Source organism: Dunckerocampus dactyliophorus, chromosome 14, assembly GCF_027744805.1.
Source record: "Dunckerocampus dactyliophorus isolate RoL2022-P2 chromosome 14, RoL_Ddac_1.1, whole genome shotgun sequence".
Taxonomy (NCBI): domain Eukaryota; kingdom Metazoa; phylum Chordata; class Actinopteri; order Syngnathiformes; family Syngnathidae; genus Dunckerocampus; species Dunckerocampus dactyliophorus.
This window is the reverse complement of record NC_072832.1, coordinates 17741108-17753785: the sequence shown is the minus strand read 5'-3', so window position 1 is coordinate 17753785 and position 12678 is coordinate 17741108. Positions and strand designations below refer to the sequence as shown.

The 12678-nt window shown below is 39.3% G+C and overlaps 1 protein-coding gene across 2 annotated transcripts in view; it reads left to right on the top strand.

Annotated features, from left to right (window-relative positions):
• Nucleotides 1-12678, top strand: part of LOC129194203 (adhesion G protein-coupled receptor A1) — a 224516-nt gene that overhangs the window by 31120 nt on the left and 180718 nt on the right. The window contains exon 1 of one of the 2 annotated variants that reach the window (XM_054799240.1): nt 7478-7556. The exons of the other annotated variant lie outside the window; for it this stretch is intronic. The gene's annotated coding sequence lies outside the window, so the exon portion shown is untranslated. Of the gene's footprint in view, nt 1-7477; nt 7557-12678 lie in introns of those variants that run through there. 2 annotated transcript variants of the gene reach the window in all.

Genomic DNA, 12678 nt, shown 5'->3' with positions numbered 1-12678 from the left:
CAGTCAAAGCGAATTACCAGCATCCACGGTTTTGATTGGCTGTCAGATTTGGAGGGGATTTCGGGGTATGAAAGTAGTTCAGAGGTGAAAAAGCGTCTGTTGATCGGATACTCTTGCTAATACTGGATAGTATAGAAAATAAACATACATAAATGTCCATGTAAAATAATGTAAACCTACCTGTTTACTCTGGTCCAAACAAGTTCCCATGCTCCTGCTTTTTTGTTCATATCGATATTCTTTTTTTTCGAAATGTCAAATAGCTCTGGAAAATCTGACAGGGCAAGTATTCCTAGCTGTCCGTCGATCAGTGAAACTCCCCCTGATTGGTCCTTGTCTGAGCGACAGCAATCAAAAGTTGAACATTTTTCAACTTCGCAGGATCGTGTCGCAAGCCAGCGTGTGCACAATGTCATGCACAAGCACAAAATTTAACATGTACGAATTTCAAATCTTGGCCTGAACAGAGACTTGTGATAATCACCCTGTTGTGCAGGTTCCATTGACAACGTATGGACTAGAAGTGTGGAGCCCATAAGGCTGTAATCGGTCTTGCATGGTAATACATGATTTCCTGTGTGTGTACGAACATTTGCAATTGCATTTGTGATTGCATTTGCGATATGAAGGAAGCTCACAAGCTAATTAGTTGACAAGACTTGTGGTTACTCACTGCTCATAACATTTTTTCAAGGTTGGCAGGTCTGCTAGTGACTAGTGTAAGTGCTCTAATCCATGCTCAGGTTTGGTGCACTTTCTCTCTGGCATGACTGGAACAGTTGGGTCAGGGCTCGGCACGATTGGTCATGCATGTGCATATCCACACATGCAATTGCTGCTCACAGGTTCTTAATGTTAACCACCTTTCTTAATAGAAAAAAATTCCAGAACAACTACTATTATACTACTGTTACTACTGTTATACTTCTGTTATTTTTTTTTTATCTGTACAGTAAAAAGATGGGCCGTATGGTGGTTAGCATGTTGGCCACACAGTCAGGAGATCGGGAAGACCTGGATTTGAATCTAATCTCCGCTTGGACATCTCTGTGTGGAGTTTGGATGTTCTCCTGCATTCTCCTGCGTGGGTTTTCTCCGGGTACTCCAGTTTCCTCCCACATTCCAAAAACATGCATGTTAGGTTAATTGGCGACTCTAAATTGTCCATAGGTATTAATGTGAGTGTGAATGGTTGTTTGTCTGTATGTGCCCTGTGATTGACTGGCGACCAGTCCAGGGTGTACCCCGCCTCTCTCCCAAAGTCAGCTGGGATATGCTCCAGCATACCCTTATGAGGATAAGCGGCATAGAAAATGCGTGGATGGACATCAGAAAAAGACATTAGCACCATTAGTACCGTTATGTTAGTCCCGTTATGTTAGTGCCGGTGTGATCTTTAGTTCTTTTGTCTTGCAGACATGTTAGTACAAGCACTAGCTACATATGGACAATGAGGGCTGGACGATTAATGTTCTCAGCAATCTCAAGCAGCAGTTCTTAACCTTAAATCTTCCATAGGCTTGCAGGTAATATTTTTCTCTGTCAGAGCAAAAGCCCTGCTGATGATTACCTGGGGGAGGCGGTCAAGGTCAATTTTCCAGTGAAGTTACAGTTTTTAGCAGATGCAAATCGACTTCATGGTTTTCCAAGTTTTGCAGATGACACTTGACTGGGTGACATTGTCTTGGCACTTGGTTTCATCGGGCCATTGTTTTAAATGAGCAAAGGAAGCGGATAAATGTTTCAAACCAGTATGATGAAACAGTCTCCCAGCTTTTGTGTTTTGGGAGTTGTTTCTTCTTGTGTTCAGTTCTGCTTTTTAATAGCATGTCTGCTTGCATCAGCTGTAGCTCTCCAGAGAATCCTCCTCACACTTTTTGACCTTCTACTTTGTTCTGTTGGAACTATCCCACCCACTACTGACCAGATTCATACATTCACTGCTTTTAAAAGACTACTAACCACTAAAACAAAAGCAATCGGACATTTTTGTGTAGAGATATTTCTGTGTTTTTAGTAGAATACTATTAAGAATCACATTAATTGATTACATCCATATTGTAATATGTCAGTGCAATGGCATATTAGAGCTACAACTAATGATTTTTTTATAATTTTTTTTTTAGTCGAGTAATGTGAAGCTTGTTGTTTCGATGAATCGATGAATGGGTTAGGCCCAGACGGACCAAATCAATATGAACCAAACACAAACAGTTGGTGGTTAGAGGCAAAAATGTTGATCACGCTGAGTCAAAGCTGATGTGTGTGAATATTGTGTTTTGCTTAAAACACAAAGATAATCGGTCTGCTTTCATGGATGACTAAGGAAATTAAAAAATATTCACTTTTGAGACGATATTTACAGGATTTGAGAAGATATTTACATTTTTGAATCGTAAAACGATTAAGTGAATACTAAAATAGTTTTCTATTAATTGAATAAACGATTAATCATCCGTTAATTGTTGCATCTCTTTCATTTCATTTTTATTATTCTTTATAAAATAATAGGCACGTTTTTCAATGGACAAAAATTACACCAATTATATAATTATGGACCTTAACATATTTCTCAATTGTTAATTTTATGGTACGTTTGGCGAGTGGGGGCATTTAAAATCAAGCCCCTAAAATCTAGCCTCGCCCTGTGTCTTATTTGTTGCCTGCCGCAAAGTTGACGATATATACTGTACCTTTTGGTCCTAGTGTGTCCATGTTGAAGACACAGATAAACAGGAGTTCACATGAGTTCACATGAAATTGGGCACACAAAGTGCAAATTGAGCCACTTTCACGCAAGATTTAGAGTTGGCCAAATCACATTTGCATTTTGGTTGATTTCAGGTCTGCACTGTGTCAGGAAACAATCAGACTGGTTGTAGGACAATCAGTTGCATTTCTCACATTCAGTATTTGGTTGACGGTAATCTCGTTGAAGCAGAATTACAACTCAATTTTCCAATCTCCAAGTCTGTAGTATCTCCCTTTGTCTCTTTCTTTGTAGTTGTTGGCACAGATGAAGGCTGACACAGTTTTTTCCAGCACTGTTAAAGGAAAACCGCACTTTTTTGCAAATTTTTCCCGTGAGCCGCAATCCTTACGTGTGACATGACCACACATCTTCCTCTTTTCTGTGCGTTCTAAATAGAGAAAACAACGACTAATGCAAGTAATGTGATTCACCTAGTCCGCCTACAAAGCCTCTATTAAAACACCTTCTAAAACCTCCAACAACATTTTATATACAGTACATGCTGTGGCCATGTAGTTACAGATACATTCATGGTAACATATAATACAGTATTTTGCCATATTGTGGTCATGCTCCCTGTTGAGCTGGTAAATTCAGCATAGTCGGCAGGTTAAAAACCTGCATCTAACTGAGTATTCCTAGCGATGTTGCGAGCCAGTATCCATTAGTTGACCAACTTTTCAGTTTATTGTCACAACTTTCTGCTATACACATGTGTATACCTCTACCTCTACCACTACCTGCCTGTGACGTTGTGAGTAGAGCTGTGAGCAAGGCGCTGTGGCACTACTCCAGAAAAGTAGTTCTTTGGTGTTACAGTAGCTCCTGCAATGACAGTGGCGCTGTTGATTGGTGAATATGCAGGTCATGTGATGTAAATGGACTAAATGGGCCATTTTTGGAGGTTTTTATTTAGGGCTTTGTGGTTGAAATAGGTGGGTCCCATTATGTGCATTGTTAGCTGCCTCATGCTAGCTGTTTTTCTCTCCTTAGAATGCACAGAAAAGGGAAAGACCTGTGGTAATGTTTCACATACGGATTATGAATGATGGGCAAAATTCCAAGAAAAGTACAGTTTTCTTTTAAAGCATTACCATTCTGACTCCACAACAGGACTGCTTCTGTATTAATTTTGAAAGTCTGCAACAATGCACACCAAAATGTATACTGTAGAACAGTACAGCAACGGTCCAAATCATTTGCAGTTGTGGCTCTCAGTCGATCTGTATGTTAGCACTTCAGTCTGCAGTGACTTTATTTCGACGGTGACTTTTAGTTTAACTTTTAAACTGTGAGTTTCAGCGACACTACGGAATCACAACAATAAGAACAAAAGATAGCACATTAAAAGGTCATCTCATTAGAAGGACATAAGATCCCATATTGAAAGATAACAGTGGAAACACAGCGATTAAACAGGTGGTTCTGAAAGAGGTCAATACAGTCATTAAACGAATAATTCGATGAACTCAGGTCAGGTAAAAGTTCTGACTAGTAACATGAGAGATGGAAATTTTGTAGTCACATGCTGGGTCTATATTGGGGTACGATTTAGTGTTACGGAAAATAGTCTCATATAAAAGATTTGTAGAACACAAGTCGGTTAAAACAGGATGTCGTTATTACATTATGGTATGAAACATCACCATTGTTTTTTCATAAACATCAACTTTCCTGCACCGCTTATATTAGCGGTGCTGTGTTCCAATGAGTAAAGCTAATGACAAACCTGGAGAGCGTTGTCGCAGGTTAAATGGGAGGATTAAAATGCAGTGATATGCTATGTGCTTTTCATTCTCTACGTCGGAGACAAAAAAATTGAATATAATCTATCTATATTCAAAGAAGGTAATTTCATAACATGCCACTCCAATTAGTGTATGTCATGTGACTACCCGGCATGCATCGGTTGTTCGAAAATATGCTGATATATTCATCTGAGTCACCTTCAATTATTCTGTGTTCAGAGAGCTGTACAGAGATGCCATTATCCCCGTCTGTGTCAGGCCAACCAACACAGTTGTCTGCCTCTGTGTCAACATACATATTGATGATTTTAGTAGTACTTGTTAAATGGTGAATGATTTATTTGTTCCAGTATCTGCTGACTACAGGCAAAGGAACAAAATATTGAGCTGATGCTTGCAAGAATTTGCTTAGGAAGAAATCAAAGTGTTATTCAGGCATGGTTGTTTGCCTCTGCACACAACTCAAAAGTCCACCAGCTGCTCTGGGAAATGAGTAAAACTGACTAGATTTGTGGAAATGTTGAGTGTAATAAGATGTGTAAGTGTAAAGATAACATAATTGAATATTTTTTAAACAAAAAAAATCAAACAGCCGACTTATGGAACACATTGGTGGACGGGGCATACTGTCGACTAGTGGTTAGCATGTTGGTGCACAGGTAGTCATCCAGGGTTCCAATTTCTGTTTGAGCATCTTTTTGTGGCGTCTGCCTGTTCTCCACGTGTGTGCGTGGCTTTTTCCTGGTTACTTCGGCTTCCTCCCACATTCCAAAAACATGCACGTTAATTCGGGATGCCCCGATCAGCATTTTTGGCCTTTTATCCGATCTGATTTGGTGTCCCGGACTGACACTTTGACAATGTTATTATAGATTATGGACCTGAAAATGTTTTTATCATGTCACCAACGTAAACACAAGAACACATTTTAATAAAGCTTAGAATTCGCTAGCATTGTTGCAAATCCCATGAAATAAAACTCTTACAATTAAAGGTGAGCTTCCCTTCAGTGTTTTAGAAAAATAGTCAACTCATGCATGGATTAGTGCAGTATTGTAAAACAAATATAAAGAGCTCTCCAAGATCCACTTTTCAGTGACAAACAGAGTATAGTAGTAGTTTTGTTTTAAATCAAGTTGCATGTTTTACTGTACTTTTTTGTACAACTGCGGTAAGGCAATGTCGGCAAAGTAGTGTCATGATGGCAGAAAATAGCATGGATCCATACATTCTAAAACACGGCAAAACCCCAACAATCCACGACGGAGATCGATCAACTACCTTTTCAGTGATGAGCTATGCCTTTTTGCTCTTTTTCGGATGTTTTTCTTTCCTCCGAAAGTCCTGAGTTCGTTACTTTGGTGTTGCAGCCTTATTATCTGTGGCCTTTCTCTACGCTTCATACTCTATTTTATGTTTAGTTCTCAGATGAAGTATTAACATTGTGGTATTTAATGCAGCTCTGCAAGTAGCTCTCTCTTGACCCTAATGAGGACACACGGAATAGAAAATGGATAGATAGGTGGACATTGACGGATCACAGTTTTGGTAATGATGATATAATGATTCTATAATGGTACTGTAAATTCAGTAATATTGTGTAAGTGCAGAATTAAATGTCATATTTTCCTTGAAAAAGTGCTTAAGTCAGATTTGTCAGTGAGACTGATTAAACTATGATCTTTGCTGGTTTGATTTGATACCTTTTTTTGCGGCCGCATCCATACGGAGCCACACACAGCAGTGATTCCACAGCTGACTGTTGTCATGTTCTGAGGTGAACACTTAAACCAGTAAAGGTCAGGATTTTTTTCAAGCTTTTGTGATCGGACTGAAGTATTGCTTTGTTTTATATATCCTGCGCTTTGTTTATCATGCACGTCTGACTTAAAAACTGGATTTTTTGCAATGAGCATATATTTTGTTTGTTTTGGGACTTTATTATCTCCATGTCTACACAATTGAGACTTTTCCACATTCCAGATTTAAAAAGTGTGTTATTGGATGACTTGGTATCTTCTCTGTTTTCATAAACTTCCTCACTTTTAGTGGTGTCCAACACATACTTCCTGTGTGTATCCTCTGCTCTAACCTGAATATTAGTACTGATGTATCATCTTGTTTAGTGGAAACAAAAGATGCATACATAAGCTTTTCACATTGGACACCCCGATGCTAGTGTGATAAAAATGAGCACGCTCCGTCATCTCATTTCATTAAGTGCACGAGCAATCAAATACATCATAGAGCGTCACTTTCCATTTGGATGAGTGCCCAAGTGGCTGCAGCGGGGTTCAGTTTTGTTTGCCTGCTTTTTGTCGAACTTGACCTTTTCCAAGTATGACGGTGTTTGTGTTGGGATGTACAGTACTCAGTGATGCTACACATGATTCAATAGAGTCTGCGGTGTTCTATCTAGAGACTCTTTCTCAAGCATGTATGTGGCCTGGTTAGTATGTGTGTGTGTTAAGTGCTCACAGAGTGTATCATTGCGTGTATTTTTTGTGTGTGTATGGGGTACTCATATAGGGACTCAGGGAGCGAGGAATCTGCTAAATAGTTCCAAGTAGAAACTGGGCTTATATCCTTGAAAGGACAGTAAATGAGCACATTGCTTTGGTTGTCTTTCATAGTATGAGTAGAGTATGAACTTTTCTCTTCATATACGTAGAAATGTGCTTCCTCCTTCCTTCCAAATTGCACTTCGGAAATACAATGTGAATCTCTGTAACATCAGCACAGTTAGGTCCAATGACCTAATGAGTTTGTATTATGTTGCCCTTTAGAAAGTGTGTTGCATCATTTCATTTGATTAACCAAGATGCGATTGACGTGTAGAGTGTCATCTTTAAGTAATCCCTCGTCTTCTTCCCTTCATTTTGTGAAGCGCACCTTTATTCATGCCTTTACTTTGAAGTGCTCTTTGACAGGAAAGAGCCTGGCGGCCATGTTTGAATCAGAGCCTGGCAGCCATGTTTGAATCAATCTCCTTTTGGTAACACCTCTTACCACCTGTTAAAAGCTTTGTGTTGTTTGCGCCTTCGAAAGCATCGTCTGTAAGTATTTTTCTAGAAGTTATTTAACAATATAGTCAGTATGTTGTATTGTACCACAGTCAAGCAATTGTGAAGTTGTAAACATTTATTTCATTACAGTTGCTTTGTGTTATGTGCTTATAAGGAGCTTGTGAACCGTTTCATGTTGTATTTAATTAGCATACAATAATGTTTATCACCAAGCACCTTTTATTGATGCATATTTGTTTATTTGTTGTAGTTTAACTCAATACTGAATAGGACAGTGCTGCGTGATTAAGAACTTGGAGGTTGGATGCTACTTCCTGACTCCCTATACGCTTGAATGGAGTTTGGCTTGCTGTTCCCCTTGTGTCTGCTTACAGACACAAGGGGAACAGTACACCTCGTTTATCATGCTTAATTGGTTCCAGATCCGACTGTGATAAGTGAATTTCTGCAAATGATTTCATATTTTTGTAGTTAGCGCATAGAAAACTTGTTTATGACCTTCTAAATACGGTTTTTAACATTACTAGAGCCCTCTAGACATGAAATAACACCCCTATAGTCACTAATGTAAAATTTGAAGTGCCGAGGGACTAATGTACTTGTATTTTCAGGCGCGTTTAAACAATTGATTACTCTAAAGATAGTTCAGATTTTTATTACTTAGCAACATGCTGAACTCTCATTTGCTCCTGATGGTCCCTCATCGGTAGGTGAATAAGGTAACCGCGTCAAAGCGCTTTGAGTACTTACGTAGAAATGTGGGGGTGTTCCGATACAATACCGATATTGCAGCCTTTGACAGTTTGTGCAAAAGTGTGACCTGCTACTATTAATAAAGACATAACATTACGAGTTAAAAAAAAATATTTATGTTGTGACCTTCTTGGGTCACTTGATTGCATTTATTAGCATTGTGCTTTTTTTTTATCTCTTGTGCCTTGAGCTGCAGGAATAGCCACAGTAGACTGCATTGAGAACTGCATTGTATTTATTTAGAAAGATTTCAGTGATTTATTTATTTATTGATATTTATTTATTCATTTCAAATGCACATGTTACATTTTCACTGTGTTATTTTATATGGTTTAAAAATGGTTTTTATTGACCTTTTTCTCTTTTCAATCAAGATATTTTAATCTAACACATTTTAGAGCTGTATTTATAATATTTTGAAGCTGTCCAACCGTAATATTTTTGCCCAAGATGATCATACCGTCAGAATTTCATCCCGGCCCATGCTTATCAATATTGGATTTTAACGCCTCTATAGAGAAGCACATTTTAGCATTCGTGGGTGCCTTCACTTTTGTCTTCAGTGAGTAAAAACATGCTCTATTGGCTTGACATCATTGTCTTGGCCATTGAAAAAAAAAAAGTGAGAGCATATACAAGGCCAATTACACCATGCCTGGGCCCATTTTACACCTAAAGTGTAGAGCAGGGGTGTCAAAGTCGTGCCATGGAGGGCCGAGACAATGCAGGTTTTCTTTCCAGCCGGTCACTAAAGCAGGTGATTTTAATGATCAACACCTCCTTCAATTTGAGAGAAGCAGCTCATTAATTAAATCACCTGCTGAAGAAACTGGTTGGAGAGAAAACATGCAGCGTCTCGGCCCTCCAGGGCACGAGTTTGACATGTGGTGGAGACAGTAGAAATAATAAATAAAAAACAGTCCAAATAAAACTGGAATAATCCACACAGTTGGAGAAATTACAGGCAGTATAGAAGTGGTGCAACGAGCAAACAGAACAGTGGGGGCCAGCAGAAGGAGGGGGAATCATACCCCCCCACACACATTTAATACAACATATGGTATGCTTTGGATCATGAGCAGTTCCTTTCTTTTTATCCTCTTTTGTTCTTTTATACTTTTTTCTTCCGTCCTAGTTTAAACACGGCAAAACCCAACAATCCACGACGGAGATCGATAAACTACCTTTTCAGTGATGAGCTTTGCCTTTTTGCTCTTTTTCGGATATTTATCTTTCCTCCGAAAGTCCAGAGTTCGTTACTTTGGTATTGCAGCTTGTTTGTCTGTGGCCTTGCTCAACGCTTCATACTCTATTTGATGTTTAGTCCTCAGTCCTTTAAACACTCTGTTTTTACATTTATGAAAGTGTCGCTTGATTGCAGGTTTTGACAATGATACGCCAACACTTTTCCTGAGTATTCTTGATTTACATTGATGTTGTGAAAGTTTTTGTTCACCAAGGGACATACCTCTGCAATCATCCACTCTACTTGTCTTCTGTCAAAAGCGAGTCAAGCCTTTTTGAAGGAAAAGAGTGTATTATACGTAAACAGCCAAGTCAGTGTTCTTATCTCCACCCACTTGTGGTGTGTGTTGAAGAATTTCTTGTTGAAGGATTCAATGTTGGCATAATCCAGGTTTTGCACATCAATGTATAGTGCTTAACTTTTTATTTTATTACATATATTGACCTACATTTATAGCAAAAGTGAGTAATTCTCACTATTCATAAGAGACGAAGATAAGAGCATGTGTTGTGCCCAAAGAAATAATGAACAACACAGAAACAGAACAAGGGGGCTTTTGAGGCCCAAACATTAGACTGTCTGCAGTGTTCTCTGTGCCAATGGGATGTCAGTCATCAGAGAAGCTGTCCAATGTGCTGTCTGACCTGGAGGCTATTGTGTGAAACGATACAAACACATTTGTGATTACATTTATCACAATACATTAGACATACAGTAGAAGGCTGTATTGTTTCTTAGCAACCACTCATTGGAATCATGTAATTTCCATGTACTGTCTCTATTGATTTGAAAGTATTTTTGGTAAATATCGTTTAAAACACCCTTCACATAGAAATCAATACAGTGCATACTTACTGTATATGATGCTCATGTGAAGAACTGCAGAAAGAATACCAATGTTTCACACTGCATGCTTTTAAAGAACAGTTACGTAAAAATTTAAGTTGTGCATTTCTGTCCCAGTATAATAAACATATACTAATTCAGTACCGTAAAGCACCTTGTATAAACCGCACCCGTGTATTAACCGCACCCCCATTTTCAGGCTCACGGCGGGGGGAAAAAAAAAGTTTACTTCATAAATGCTTGCCAACTCTTTCATCTCAAATCAACATGCGTAAAGGTACTAAGCAATTTCAAAAAGAAGAAGAAAGGAGAAATCTGCCGACACAACCTGCCAATCAGACACACACATATTATACACACCGAAGTAACACTCAAACTTAACACTCATGCCGAACTTCGCCATCTAGATCTTTAATATTATGGCTAATATATATATTATAATTATAATATATAATTGCATACACAAGCATTTTCAGCAACTGTACAGCAGATGGCGCTAAAGTCAAAGCAACTGTCTGACCCATAGACGGCTATTCCCAAATGGGCTTCTGGTCAATTTCTCCCCGTAATTGTAGCCAAATTCTGGCCTAGCGGACCCAAGCGTCCACGAACTTGCGTCTAGCGGCGCCAAACTTTGACTGGGTGTTGTTGGAGCGGTGATGAACTTTGCCGTGGCGGAAAGTTGGCCGCTCCTCACCGCAATATTTTGTGCAGCTCAAAACTTTTGGAGCGGTAGGAGGGACCATCAGCGGTGGCAGAGAGGATACGCCGTTGCCTTAAAGGGGGCCAACTTCTGTTAAACGGTGGTGAACGGTTACGAGCGGTGATGAATTTTTTGCACCACTCCAGGAACGCTACAGCAAAGTTCAAGCGGTGTGACCGGGCTTTTAGTAGGAGTGGTCTTCCGCTGAAGTGTTGTCTGATATTATTTTTCAGTCCGAGTCTGGTACAGACCTGTCATCGTGTATAAACTGCGATTTTTTGCTTCTTACCGGTGGAAAAAAGGTGCGATTTATACACCATGATTTACGGTAGTCAAGAGGAGTCATGGAAGGAGCCTGAGAGGACAGGATGTCTCTTTTTTCCAAGGGCAGCAACTCTGGAATTGTATCATTTTGCTTCAATAAATCACACTTTAAAAATACATCTACTAAGAAAGTGAAACTGAAATTGACAGCCACTTGGTGAGGGTTTTTTTTTTTTTTTCCCCAAAGAAAAGAGCGCAGCCCCTACGGTCAAACATGGTGGAGGTTTACCAGTTTAGCATGAGTTGCTTTTCTCCTTCTGGTATCGGGTGCCTTGACTGTCTCCATGGCATCTTGAAATCTGAAGACTACCAAAGAATTTTGTAGGGCCCCGTGTCAGAATGTTTGGTTTCTGTCAGTGGTCTTTTGTCTTAGAAGTGGCCAGCAAAGAGGCGAGATGTAAATCCCATAGAACACCTGTATAGAGATATGAAAACAGCGTTTGGGATCAGGCACACTTCAAATCTTAGAGACCTGGAGCAGCTGGCAAAAGAAGATTGGACCAAAATTCTACCATAAAGTTGTTAATGGTAACAGAAAGCGATTTATTTAATTTTCGTCAAAGGGTGTGTTACCAAATATTAAGTTGAGGGTGCCAATAATTTTGTCCAGTCCATTTTTGGAATTCTGTGTGGAATGCCGTTTTTCTCTGTTTTTTTGTGTTGTTCCAATGCAAACAAAACAAATAAACATGTAAATACCGAACCATTTGTAATTGCTACAATTTTCTGGGAGAAGTGGTCATTTATCTGACAGAAGCACAGGGTTGCTAATGATTTGGCCATGACTAACACTTATAGTCCTGCATGTTCGGCAAGTGTGACTCCTTTGATCCGCACTCCAGTTCTGTACACTTCCCTTTCTCTGGTAACATTGGAAGAGGTGGCCAGTTGGGTCCGTCAGAGAATGACTTTAATGTGATAGCTACTTGCCATTTCTTTCTTACTGTAATAGAAATAAACATACAGAAGATAATCCATTCATTCATAACCCACAGCACACTCCCTCGTTAGTGCATTCTCACATGAAATGAAGACGTCTTTTAATTAATGCGGTTGCTTCTCCCGTGAGTTATGATAACTGCCACATTGAAGACCAGAAATAAACAGAACGCCTCAAAATAAGATTGGAAATGAGCCGCAGTCACGCGTAGTGCACGTAGTAAAGACGTAATTTATTGTAATCACTCCGTGTTAACGAGTTAGCTTTGACAGCCCTAATTTATATCCTGTAGATGCAATCTTGATTCGTGAATATCATACTCACGTTGTTCATTTTTGTT